The sequence below is a fragment of the Microtus pennsylvanicus genome, chromosome 4, assembly GCF_037038515.1.
Source record: "Microtus pennsylvanicus isolate mMicPen1 chromosome 4, mMicPen1.hap1, whole genome shotgun sequence".
Classification (NCBI taxonomy): domain Eukaryota; kingdom Metazoa; phylum Chordata; class Mammalia; order Rodentia; family Cricetidae; genus Microtus; species Microtus pennsylvanicus.
Window position 1 is genome coordinate 124410460 of NC_134582.1, and position 13623 is coordinate 124424082.

At 38.5% G+C, this 13623-nt stretch overlaps 1 pseudogene; it reads right to left on the minus strand.

Annotated features, from left to right (window-relative positions):
• Nucleotides 1–11743: 11743 nt before the first annotated feature.
• On the minus strand, nucleotides 11744–13377 carry LOC142848403 (Golgi pH regulator pseudogene; annotated as a pseudogene).
• Nucleotides 13378–13623: the final 246 nt, after the last annotated feature.

The window sequence follows — 13623 nt, forward strand, 5'->3', positions numbered from 1 at the left end:
GTAAGCAGCCATGATAGGTACTCTGCTTCTTGGATAGTATGGTCTCTGCCATGTTACCTTCCCACAGCCTTCTACCTCTGTTCTACCATGGCCATGAACTAAGTTCTGTCAAGCAATAAGCCAACTGAATGCTTGTTGTTGTTTTTTTTTTTTCAGCCATAGCAGGCAAAAAGTTGTGCTGTTTTAAAATGCCGGTTTTCTGGCTGTCCTGCTAGGGCAAACTCTGACACAGACTCAAGCAGATAGTCTGACTGAATGTGGTCTGTGAGCAGAATGCTGCAGTTTGCTTGCTGGCAGGGACCTTAAAACGCTATAGAGTTGTGGCCGTAAACATGGCTACAACCGGTACCTCCGCCATGAGGCTGGAAAGCTAAGGAATGGGCTGGATCTAGCTGCCAAAGCCACAGATTTAATCCTACCCATATTGCTCTGTAATTTAAAGGCTCATGTGTTCAGAAAAAGAGAGAGAGATACAGTAAAGAGAGATTCAAAAAAAAAGAAAACCTCTAAATGATTTACAGTGTGTTGAAAATATATGCAGACTAAAAGTTAAAGTTCTTAAAGTAAAAAACAAAATAAAAGGGAGAAAGAGAGTAGTTGTGTGTGGTAGGACACACCTTTAATCCCAACACTTGGAAGGCAGAGGGAGATTGACCTCTGTGACTTCAAGATGTGGTGCCTTTAATCCCAATGCCTGGGAGGCAGAGACAGACAGATCTCTGAGAATTCAAGGACAGCCTGGTCTTCAGAGTTATTCCAGGACAAAGATATACAGAAAACCTGTCTTAAAAAGTAAAAATAAACAAAATAGAGTTAAAATAAAGCCCTACAAAGATGGAAAATAAACAGAGAATTTTGATACTGTATGCTCTTATTATGCTCTCTTTGAATTGTTTGAATGCTGAGGAAGGAGCAACAGATGCTAAAAGATATTTGTTTATAAATGCTGCTGAACTAATCTAACATAAATATTTTGAAAATACCTTGACTTCAGAATTTGGGTCTAAGGATATGGTGCTTTGGAAAGGAGTTTCTTCTTTTGTTTTCACAGAGGATGAGACACTTTGGATTGCTTCTATTCCAATATGGTATGATGGACCACGCCCTCCTGAAAGGTTGCTGTGAGCACCCTCAAAAAATTATTTTACTCACCTGCCAACAGAGATGGCCCTGGCACACTGGTTATACCATAAAAGGCCTAAATTACAACACTCCAATTCAGCAGGAAGCAGTTTGGAGAGAAATAACTGGGCCCATGTTCCCATATATTGTTTATAAATGTTTTTTATTTTTACATTTAAAGGGGGATATGATATAGGTATGAATAATTTGCATTAGTATAGATTTTGCTTTATTGATAGAGATTTAAGGTCAATTTTGTTATATGTATATGTATTTCTGATCTTGATTAAGGTATTGTGATTGTGTAGCTCACTTAAAATATAATGTATATAGGTTGTTAATAGATAATCATAATAGTCAAGTTTGTAGTCATGTTAGTTAAGATTTTCTACATGTACATAGATATATTTTAGATAGGCATTCTTCATATTTTTCAAAGATTATAGAATATGGCATTTTAAATGTTTTAATAACTTAGGGTTTTTCATGACAATGAGACACATCTGCTCCTGGCAGCACCAATCTACTTCAAAAGGAAGATGGGCATCAAAGAGGCTCCTTATGGAGTTTGATAGCCATTTGGGCAAGAAACTGCTCTTGCCTGGACTGTTGCATAAACTGGACACAGAGAACCCTCAGAGAGAGGACTGCTGAACTTGCCTAAAGGTGAGATGACCTTTTGGGGTTCCTGATTCATGAAGGAGTCTGCGAGACATTCTGCAGGACACAGCAGATAGTAACTGAACTGACTTTGAAATTTCCTGCTTCATGGAAATGTCTGCTGGATACCATGGGCCTGAAGGCCAAAGATGGATGCCCCAATGGTACAGAGAAACTTTGGGTGACTGTCCAGGCGGTGAGATGTCTCTGTCATTTCTAGAGTTTGAAAGTTGCTTATTTCTTGTTTGCTTAGGTAATATTGTATCTTTCTGGAGTCTTTGATGGAGTTGAAGAATAGTTAGTTATAATTTTCCTTAGTTATGATAAAGATAAAATAGATGTAAATATTGTAATTTTTACTTGATAACTGTTTTGTTATATGTAATTTTGCTATGTTAAAGCCTTCCTTTTTTGTTTAAACAGAAAAATGGAAAATGATGGAGGAAGGTCATTGGTTAATTAATAAAGAAACTGCTTGGCCTCATAGGTTAAAACATAGGTGGGAGGAGTATGCTGGGAGAAAGAAAAAGTGAGCTCAGAGGCCATGCTCTCCTCTCTCGAGCAGACGCGATGAAGCTCCGACCCAGGATGGACGTAGGCTAGAATCTTCCCGGTAAGTGCACCTTGAGGTGCTACACACAGTATTAGAAATGGGCTAGTCCAGGTGCGAGAGTTAGCTGAGAAGAGGCTAGATAGAAATGGGCCAAGCAGTGTTTAAAAGAATACAGTTTGTGTGTTTTTATTTCGGGGCATAAGCTAGCCAGGCGACCAGGAGCTGGGGCGGCAGGAACACAGCCTGCAGCTCCTACTACACTTGCCTAGGCTGTGAGTCAGTGGCATATTCAACATCTGCTACCAGCTAGCAGGTGATGCTAAAAGCTACCACTTTAATCTCAGCTGTCTGAAAGTCAGATTGCTCCTTTGCCAACGAGAGATGATGTTCACTATGATAACACATGGTCTTGAGTGAATCACAGTTTGTGGCAAAACCATCATAAAACAAGGGTCAGGACTTACAACCAACTACTAGGGTCATCATTCCATGTTTCCTGTGTGATGGAGAAGTTCTCTAACTTCTCTGTGCCTTAGAGGTAAGGTTTAAAAACAGAAAGCAGCACTTACCTCATTATTTGTTGTGAGGAATCAGAAAGAACATAAGCTTGAGGTTCTGCTTGTGGAAAGTTTATAACAGTAATATTATATACTACTAAGACTTTTATGGAGAAATTCCTGGAAATCGAGGCTCATAAACCTCTGTGAATATTCACACAGCTCAAGGCTTGAGAATCTTTGTGGGTCTTCGGTTCCCCTTACAAATATAGAATCTGGACAATTATATTTTCCTTATTCAAGTTTTCCTAGGAGATTTTTTTTAAAGGAATGCGAGAGCCTTTGTAGCTTTCAACCTTTAGAAATCAATTATTTCTGATATCTTTTTGCAATTATGAAAATTGATAAATACTCTCTACTCCCTTATCAGTGATGAGTCATCATGGCAGAGTTCTGTGTTCTAAGCATGCCTGCTGCTGCCCATCAGAAAGCTCATTGTACTAAGTCTATGAAATCCTATCCTGAGAACAGAAATCTTTTCATACAGCTGCAAAATTTTCAGCGACTTAATATATGCGTAAATGACTATATGCTAATGTGGAAGTCAAATGGATAGGTTTGCGTGTAATCATTTATGTGCAAAAAATCCAGACCTGCTGGTCTCAAATATTGTTCATTTCCACAACACAGAAAAAGACAAGACCTCGGAACAGAGGTGGGATCATGATGGAGTTTTCTCATTCATTATACAGCATATCTCTGCTCTGGCCTTTAGATTTCCTTGTGCATCTTAGCAAATCATGAGACTACAGACTTGAACTGGTGTCTAGAGGGAAATAATGCTTCATTTTGTTACCTGAGTCACCATCTCACCAACAGCCCTCCCTGCTCACCCACACGTTTTTCTTTTTTCCCCTTCCGTAAAGAGTATATCTCTGGAAATTGAGAATATTCAGTGAACGGAACTCATAAATCAAATCATTATCATTAATAATCAAAGTGAGACATTGGAAGAAATAGCAAATTAATCACCAGTGGCAGGTGAAGCCAATTCCAAGCTCATGCTCTGTGAATACTAAAGGGAGAAGTGCTCTCTCCAATGAATCTTCATTTTATTTTTGAATATATATTCTTAGGGTGCATTGTATTTTTTTTAGTTGACTGGGAACTATATATGAGCTTTCATAGTGCTAATATAACTTATGAAATTAGTCAAAATGATTTTTGAGAACCACGTTTGTTCCGTGGATAAGAAATATCATGATTTTTATATTGGGACCAGCACCATACATGTCATACTGAAGGTGTTTTTTTTCTAGAAAAGAGAAATGACAGATGGTACAGCAAATTTTGGTATAGAGTTATTTTCTATATCTTGTTTCCAATTTGACAAACTGTGCTATCAGTTTAGATGCAGGAGGAACTCCTGGATATAGGATTTTTTATTGTTTTTGTAGGTAGAATCATAACTCATGAATTTATAACATGCTTTATTTACCCAGGTAAAGGAAGCTGCTCCATCACTCTTGGTTTTCTCAGCTCTTTTGTAAAATAAGAAAAAACATTCTCAATAGCAAGAAAGTATGGCAGGAAGAGTTGCATTCAAGAAAAGTCCAATTTGTGCTGATGTGATAAGGAAAATCTGGGTTGAAGATCAAAATGGATCTGTTTCTAGACACAGTGTTAAATAATCTCAGAATGTTCCTTTGGTTTTGTTTGTGAAAGACCATGCAAAATTTTAAAGACCAGGAGAAAATAAGTGTTAAAATCTGGGCTATACAATTATTTCTGCATTTAATTAAAATCCAGATGGATACACATACATCAAATATTTCAAATATTTTAGCAAAACTGTAGAAACATAGTAAACTTCACATCTCGGGAACAAGACAGGCAACATATGTTGTGATCTGGACAAACTGAAAACACTAAAGCAAGGCACATTTTAAAACTGAGGAATGGGTTGGCTCAGAAGACAAAGTGCTTGCTGAGCAAATGTGAGTTCAGATCCCCAGCACCCATGTAGAAGCCATAGGTAGTGCTGAACATCTGTAATAACCCCAGAGCTTGGTGCGGACATAGAAGTGTGATCACTGGGCTTGCTGGCTACCAATGTAGTCAAACAAGAAACCTCCACATTCAGTCAGACCTATTACAAAATGTAAGGTGGAGAGTGACTGAGAAAAACATCTAGCCTTGCTCTCTGGCCTCCACACGAACACATGTGCATATGCTTATTTAACTCAGAAATGGGAGTAGGGGAGTCACGTTGTCACCGTTTCTAAGAGAATCGTGTTTCTCTTGCATAAGCATTACCGATTACCTTAAGGTCAATTCAATGGTCTTCATCAGTATTCCAGGGTTTAGGTAGAAAGCAACATTTAGGTCCAAGTAGTGGGGCTTTGTGACTTCAGAATTCTTAACATCCATTCGATCTATTTCTGAATTATCCAGAAATGTCAATGTCTACTACATTTACATGACTTACAGGTGTTCCTTTCCTTCTTTTAGACAACAATGCCTTTTGGTAAAAATAAGACATTATTTGAAGACTTTCTGTTATACAGATTGTACTGGGAACAAACACTGAAAGAGAGTGACTCAAAAGTAAAAATGCATCTTGCCTCCTTAACGGAATATACGTCAGCAACTAATCACTGTACAATTTTTGGAGATTTTTTTTTATGTTTTCTTATTTTTGTTTGTTTGTCTGTCTGTTTGTTGAGACAAGGTTTCTCTGGGTAACTGCCCTGCCTATCTTGGAATTCACTCTGTGGACCACAGCTGGCTTCAAACTCACAGTGATCCTCCTACCCTAGGCTCCCGAGTGCTGGAATTAAAGGCGTGTGTCACGACCACCTGAATTGTCGTATTTTTTTTAATCTTCATTTTTTCTATTAATCTTTAATTGGGAAGGTTAATCATGGGACATGAAGTGATAGTCCTCTGATCGGCTGGGCTCTTGTCCTGCCCTCAAGCCCAGATGCTCTTGGGGTTTGAAGGTCTACTGAGACAGCAAACAGTTACCTCCAAATACAGTTACTAGCTTTCTGTTTTAGTAATTTGAAATGATAGTTAAAATACAAAATAATCATTTGTCTGTTTTGGGAAGAAATGTGTAAATTCAATCATTCAATATTGAACTTGAAGAAAAAATGTATAGTAAAATGTGGCAGAAAGTTACAGTAATAATGATTTATTATTATTATTATTATTGCAATATTCATGGCACCTCAACAGAAAGTAAATGTGCAATTTTCTTATTGAATTCAGAATACTCCACAAACAAGGGATGAACATGCTGCTTGGCATTATCCTCCTTTGTGACCAGTGACACATCTTTTGGTTTCCAGAAACTGAAGATTTCAGGGACCCAAAGATTACAGCATCTAAGGATCTCATCTGTATCTTCTTGACTCTTGGGTCCTGTGTTTATTTTACCTTATTTTTTTTACCATTTCTGACTTGTGGATAAGATTACTAACAACACTGCACACCATAGGCAAACAAGAAGTTAAAAGACTTGCTTTTCTTGGCACCACTGGCGAGAAAAGAAAAACCTTTTCTTCCCTTCTTTCTCTGTTTTTGGAGTTACCTTTCTCCTTCTCTTTTATGAACTTCCTCCAATCTTGCTTTCTGTTACTTGCATAGGAATGCAGAATAAAGTGTAGCTTTTGCGGTTTGTTCCTTGCGATTTAACTGTGTGAATGTGAAAAAGCCTGAGAAATAATGCAGTTAGGTTATTCAGTAACACAAGGAATGTAAAGCGATTTCATATCTCCTAAAATCAGGAACATTAATTAATCATACGATGTGAATGCAACGTTTTATTTACCAGCACAAGAGGCTGCCAAGATCTTTCTGACTTTAATAATTGCACATGCTGTTGAGGGAGGAAAAATTAATTTAGTTATTAAACTGGAGGGTGTTTTTTTTTTCTATCATGGTGGAGCTGGAAAGTAGCCAGGCCATAATACTCATGTTATGAGAGTTGGGCTGTGGATTATTCGTGCTAACAGCTTTTCCCACCTTTATGGAAAGGAAAATAGAAAAAGAAAAGTCTTAGGAATGCTACACCGAACTTGCTTCTCATGAGAAGGCATAAAAATATAATAATACAATAAATTGAAGTTTTCTTCCTTGCTCATGAGTGGATTGCAGGGAGCTGATGCAGACAAGGATGACACTGTGGAATGCAGATGCTGAACCTAAGTACGTGCCTGAGATGGTGTGCCAGCTGCCATGGTTAGACATCGACAAAGCTGTGGCTGCCTGAATGCAATGTCCTGGGGAATGAGGATCAGCAAAGGGAGCTGTGTAGTGACCTGCTGTCCCCTAACTGTGCCTCCTTATCACTGTGCTTTTTCATTTACATTGAGAGAAAGGCTGTCTTGTCCATTCCAGTCTCTGCTCTTAAACTTTACAAAGGACATTTTTAAAAGAGTACTTGAGACCTTTCCATGAGCCTTTCATTAGTTATCCCATTTTGTTTTATGTTTTATTTCTTTTTATTTATTTCTCCTAATTTTTGTTTATTATTGTTGGGTGGAGAGGAAGCACACAAGCCATGGTGTTTGTGAAAGCCAGAAGACCTTCGGCACAGGTTGTCTCTCCCACTAGGAAGATGAAACTTGGATTTTCAGCAAGTGCCTTCATCGTCTGTGCCATCCCTGCAGTCCTTACCTGAAGGATACCTTGCCTTTTTCTTCCCCCACATCTGTCTCTTTCTCTTCTGTGGTGTTTCCCTCCATGCTCTTTGTTTATACTTTTGTCACTTGCTACTCACTTTCTTTGGAGTTAATTTTATATGTTGTAAAGCAAGGAAGTGAGAGCCCTGTATGGGGCAACTAGGCATTTAGTTGTTTGGGAGAGATGATATATGTCTTTAGAAGTGACTACGTTCCATGGGAAATGACTAATACATAATCTTGACCTGTATTCAGTCACCAAAGAATAGGATGGAGGTGTGATTGCCAGACCCACACTTATGAAAGATGGTTATTTATCATTCATCAACGCAATTTATTATTCCCAGTTCACAATGCTTTCATTTTTGAAATGTATCCTTCCCAAATAGCTTTATAATATTGCTTGGTTTGATAATATGTGCTTATTTGTCAAATGTTTCCTTCAATGTACAATATTTAAATATATACTTAGAAACTTTAATATTTTAAAAGTACTAGAATAAAAATGTATCTAACCAAAAAATGTATCTAACATTTTTTCCAAAGAGAGATGTGTATTTCTATATCACTTACTATATAATTTTAACATTTATTTTGGTGCTGTTATGTTATTTTTCTAGCCCATTATACTTAGTAATTGATAAATTATTCAAATTTAAGTATGAGTATGGGATATGTATGTTAACACATGCTGAACTAAATGATAAGCAACAAGCTAAAGCACATGCAAATGTTTATATTCACAAGATTACTGGGCATCACAGTCATCTATGGGACTATGCCTATACAATAATTGTCTTCAGAGCATCATTGGGGATGATTTCCCAAAGCCAATACATCTTTAAATGTTATTTTGCAGTGCTAACACTTTTCCATGGTCTGTTAGGTCCCTAGCACTGTTAGTTCAAATAAATCTCTTTCCAGTTCAAGTCCTTCAGAAAGTCCTTCCTTATTGCCCAATGATCTGCAGAGGAATTAGAGGAAGAGAAATATTCCCACAATTCCTACTATAGATGCATGCATTACTTGTTACCCTGTTTAAACACTTGTGCTTGAAGAAGACATAAAAAAGAAGTTCACTGTGCTTCACAAAGTGATCATTCTGTATTAGCAATATTAAGCACACAGTATATAAATAACTTTAAAATATAGACCCAGAGGCCAGTAATTAAAGACTCTGCTTCAGACATATTTATTGGGGTTATGTGTGTGAGCAAAAAAGCAACTGCATAGATCTTGTACAGTATACTCTAAGTCATTAAAAATTAACATTATGCTTACACTTCTGCTGTGTTGACAAAATCCTTGATCAGCAAACTGTATAGTCAATAAGGAGAATCCTAAAAACTGGGAAAATTGATCATTTGTGTGAAGGTCAATTCAGCATAGTGAGAAGAATTTGTCAGCAAATGACATGAGAACAATTAGATAAGATACTCGGGAGTGAATTTTGACACATGCCTTTTTCCCATGCTAATTATGGATTTGCTAGTCGTCTTGGGGAAAAGGGAGAAGACCTTTCCCCCATTTTAACTCTTCAGCAGATAAACATGTTACAAAAGAGATGAGGAAATGTGAGGTCGATAGCACCAATCCTTCCAATTTACAAAGAAAATGTACAGAGACATGTATGAAGGAAAGTGGGAAGCTGGAGATTTTGGAAAGATGAAGGAAATTGTGTTCTCAGGAATTGACTGATGCTAAGGGGGAGAGTTTGTAAAGATGTTAACTACTTGGCTGGTATGTGGTTAAGACCCATGGAAATGTCAGCAAACCTGGGGAGTAATATGAATTAAAATAGTAACATTAATTGAGATAGTAATAATCACAATAAATGACCTAGAACGAGCTTTATGATACAGTAGCGAAAGTATTTTATCACATGTTGCAAGGCGAGGGCCCTCTTGTTTGTCCCGGCCACCGAGCTAGCTTAGCCCCGAAATAACCACACAGAAACCATATTAATTAAATTACTGCTTGGCCCATTAGCTCTAGTCTCTTATTGGCTAACTCTCACATCTTGATTTAACCCATTTCTATTAATCTGTGTATAGCCATGTGGCAGTGGCTTACCGGGAAAGATTCAGCATGTCTGACTCTGGTGGCTCCATGGTGGCTCCCTGACTCTGCTTTCTTCCTCCCAGAATACAGCCTAGCTTATACCCACCTATTTCTGTTCTTCCGGGCCATAGGCTCAAAGCAGTTCTTTATTAACCAATGAAAGCATCACATAGACAGAAGGCCCTCTACACCAATCACACAGATGGAATTTGCTCTAAAAACTGATGCTGATATAGATTTAATCTAAGCACAGCTATATCAAAACTGATCATTCAACCTCTTTTTTTTTATTTGATTTTCTTTCTGGGTAGCATCTGATGTAGTAAGGCTGGGTTGAGCTTGCTATGCAACAGAGGATGGCCTTGAACTTCTGATCTTCACCATCATGCTTGGCTCATCTAACTTGCAATAGAACACAGAAATAACACATTGGGTCAAAATTGGCCACCAGTAGTCAAACCAAATCATACAGAACAGAGATTCTATGTTCATTTACTACTTAAAAAGAAGTCTGAAGGCTTCAAGGCCTATTCATATGTATTTTCCACATAATTCTATTAAACCTGCTTCATTGACTGCATTTCAGAATCAAGTCATGTGTTTCCAGGTATCTGTCTTAGACATCAAGAAGAAGTAAATACCAACATCCTTGTTCATGGGAAGAAATAGAAGAAAATGGAAATGACACCAAAAACAAGGTTTGTGGACTTCAGTGCTAAGGCTCTGTTCTCTGCAATAAGCCCTATGTTAGATGATGAAGAAGATATGACACATCTTTGAATTTTTTCCTTTATTTTTGATTATTTAATTCATATATACAAGGAAATATAGTCACATAAGCTCTTAGTTTTCCATTCTACTCTCTCCATAACCCCCCATCACACCCACCATATCACCTTCCAACTTCTTCCACTTTTAATTTTTGTAATAACCCAAGTAGTAGTAACTGCAGAAGTTCAAAGCTGATCAAAATCCCAGAGAAGATGCTGTAGCTGATCTCTAGGTCCCAACCCCTGGTGATAAGCTATAGACATTGGACAGTTATTGGAAATTGGAGAACAATTTGTGGAGAGAATGAGTCAGTTATTACCTAAAACTAAAATAGCCCATATCTTAAAGTTTTCCCTTCCTCTGCCCTCCACCTCTCTTCCCTTGCTCTTTTGACATCTGTATTCCGCCTTTTCTTTTATTTTATTATTTTTCTTGGGGTTCTTCTTTCGTTGTAGATTGTTCAATAAGTGTTTGATAAGTCATATCCAATGTATCTACATACTAACAGAAATAATTTAATTTATATCCTCTCACATTTGCAATAATAGCCAAAAACAAGTTTTAGGAAAGGTGAATATTTTCAAGAAATATACAGCTATACTTTATACTATGTGCACACACAAAATATAGAATAGCAATTTTATAAATCAAAGTCCAACTGAAATGAGTCTTGCAAAATGAGTAAGCCATATTGTAAATGCATTTTAAAAATCATTGTACATAGAAATCATTAACTTTCTTGCTTATTCTTTAGGAAATGTGGATTAAAATATTATTCAAGATGGCTCAACTGATAAAGGTGCTTGTCACCAACCTGGAGAATTCCACCTAAGTGGTGAAAGAGAAAGACCTCCTATTAGTTGCTCTCTGATTTCATTGGTACACCATAACAGGAACACAGTAACATACATATTTGCAATTATACCAACAAATAAATTGGTAGATAGATAAATATTAAAAAGAAAGTTCAAAACCTCAAATTTCTGTCAAAAACTAAAAGGTTAGAGTTCCTTGCTTCCCTTATGTATTAACCCTGCTCAAAATATATGCAACATGTACCTTTATTAAAAGAACCCCAAAAGCAAACAAATGAGACCTCTAAACCCTAATTCAATAAGGCTGGAAACATAGTTTAAATGATCACAGGTTTACAGGATTCCTTTCTGCGCTGTTGTATATCCTGAAGATACATTCATGCAAAAACCTTATGTGATGAAGTAAACATGAGGAAATGGAGGGTATAATGAATGTTTTGAAATCACTACTGTTTTATAAATCTCTGATGTCTTCGCCTTTGTTTGAAAAGGTATTTTTTTCATATAATATATATATATATATATATATATATATATATATATATATATATATATATATATATTCACAGTGTTACAAACTCTGATTTTACTAAATTTTTCAAACGAAGGCACCTGAGGAGCACCAGGGTGTCCTCCGGCCCTGACCCTCCCCCTCCCCATTTGCACAGCCTCAGACCCACACAGGCTCCCTGCCAAATGCTGGGTGAGGGGGAGCGGTTGCTCCCTCCTGTGCCTCAGCCACTTAGGACTCCAGGATCGCAGGAGGAAGGCCTGTGCTCTAGGCAGACTAAACTGCCCCAGCAGCTCCTCTGCTTCAAGGACTTAAGGCCCTGGTACTGGGTCTCCTTTTCTCACAGTTTGCAGTGGGTCTCAGTTCAGGGTGCCATATGTTTCTCTGGTGCCTGCTTGTGAGCCAGGTAGAGGAACAGGATGCTGGAGAGGGCACTGACAAGGAAGATGACGTCAAACCAGCGGTGATAGAAGTTGAATTGGAGTTCCCCCAGGACCTCTGTGATTATGGTGCGGTATTCTGGGGGCATGCTCATTCGGATCAGCAGCACAGAAGAGATGAAGTACATGCCCATTATCTGTGCTAACAGCAGGACGATGACATTGGAGGACTTACTGCTGGAGATGGCATAGAAGAACTTGGTCAGCGTGATCAGCAGTCCTCTGATGGATGTGACAATGATTATTCCAACCAGAATGAAGGAAATATGCTGGGACCAGAACTTGACGTCAAATTGGATCCCCAGGTAATTCACGGTGATCTCAATGCCTCTGGTGACAGGGTCAGTCTTTCCAACTCGATCAAGAACAATATTGATGGTTGCCATAAAAATTTTCCAGACACAGTAAATAGAGAAAAAGTAACCCAGGAAATTGAAATACTTCCCCTTGAATGTTTTGGGGTATTCGATTCTTTCCTTAGTAGCATACAGGTCAGCTGTTTCCAGAAAAAGCTGCCTGCTTAGTTCTTCCAGAGCATCTACTTCCTGTTGAATAAGAGTCAGATTTTCGCGTCCTGGGGATGATGCAGTCATGCTCTTCAGCATGCCCCAGAGTCCTGACGGCTTGTTCTGCACCTCCCCCCTCTGGAACATGGTTCTCCGTGCCACGGCCATCCTTTTCTTTTTGCTTATAATCATGTCCATGGTCTGCAACCGCCGCCGTTCCAGGACCAGGATATCCGTGTCAATCACGTTCCTAAGGAAGTAGGATATGTATGTGTACGGGCAGTTGACGGCACCAAATCCGGACAGCAGAGCCATGAGCGTCACCCCGATCACGCCCACCCGACTGATGAGCTGTTCTATGTATAAGATCCCATGCTTTGAGCTGAGAATGGGAAACGGATCGCTCAGCTTCCAGAAGAAGTACATGAAGGTCAGCCATAGGAGACAGGAGAAGAGCAGGCGCTGCTTGTGCAAAAGTTGGATGTTACTCACGATAAAATAACCAATGTAGAAAGGGACCATGAAGACCAGGATGAGCAGAATCACACACAGGTTCATCCTCCATTGGAAGTAACGGGAGCTCATAGTCCTTAAACAACTGGCGCATGAAGAAAAGCCAACCGAATCCATAAAACAGTATCTGGGAGGTGATCATGATGCTGGAGTCAATCAGGAAGCTCATGGCGAAGCCTCGGGAGGCCCATGCCCAGCTGTCAGCCCCTCAGAGAAGCCGCAAGTTAAGACACACCAGCTGCAGCAGAAACTATAATATATTTTGATTGCAGTTTCCCCTCCCTCTGCTTCTCCCAGTTCCTCCCTGCCTCCCCTCCCATCTCGATCCACACCTAGAAAACAAACAATAATCTAAGGAATAATAATAAAATACAATATAAAAAGATAAAGCAAAGTAATCAGAATAGGGCAAAACAAACAAAAGAAAAAACACTAAAAACAGATATAGTCTCAGAGACACACATTTGTATACATACACATCCCATG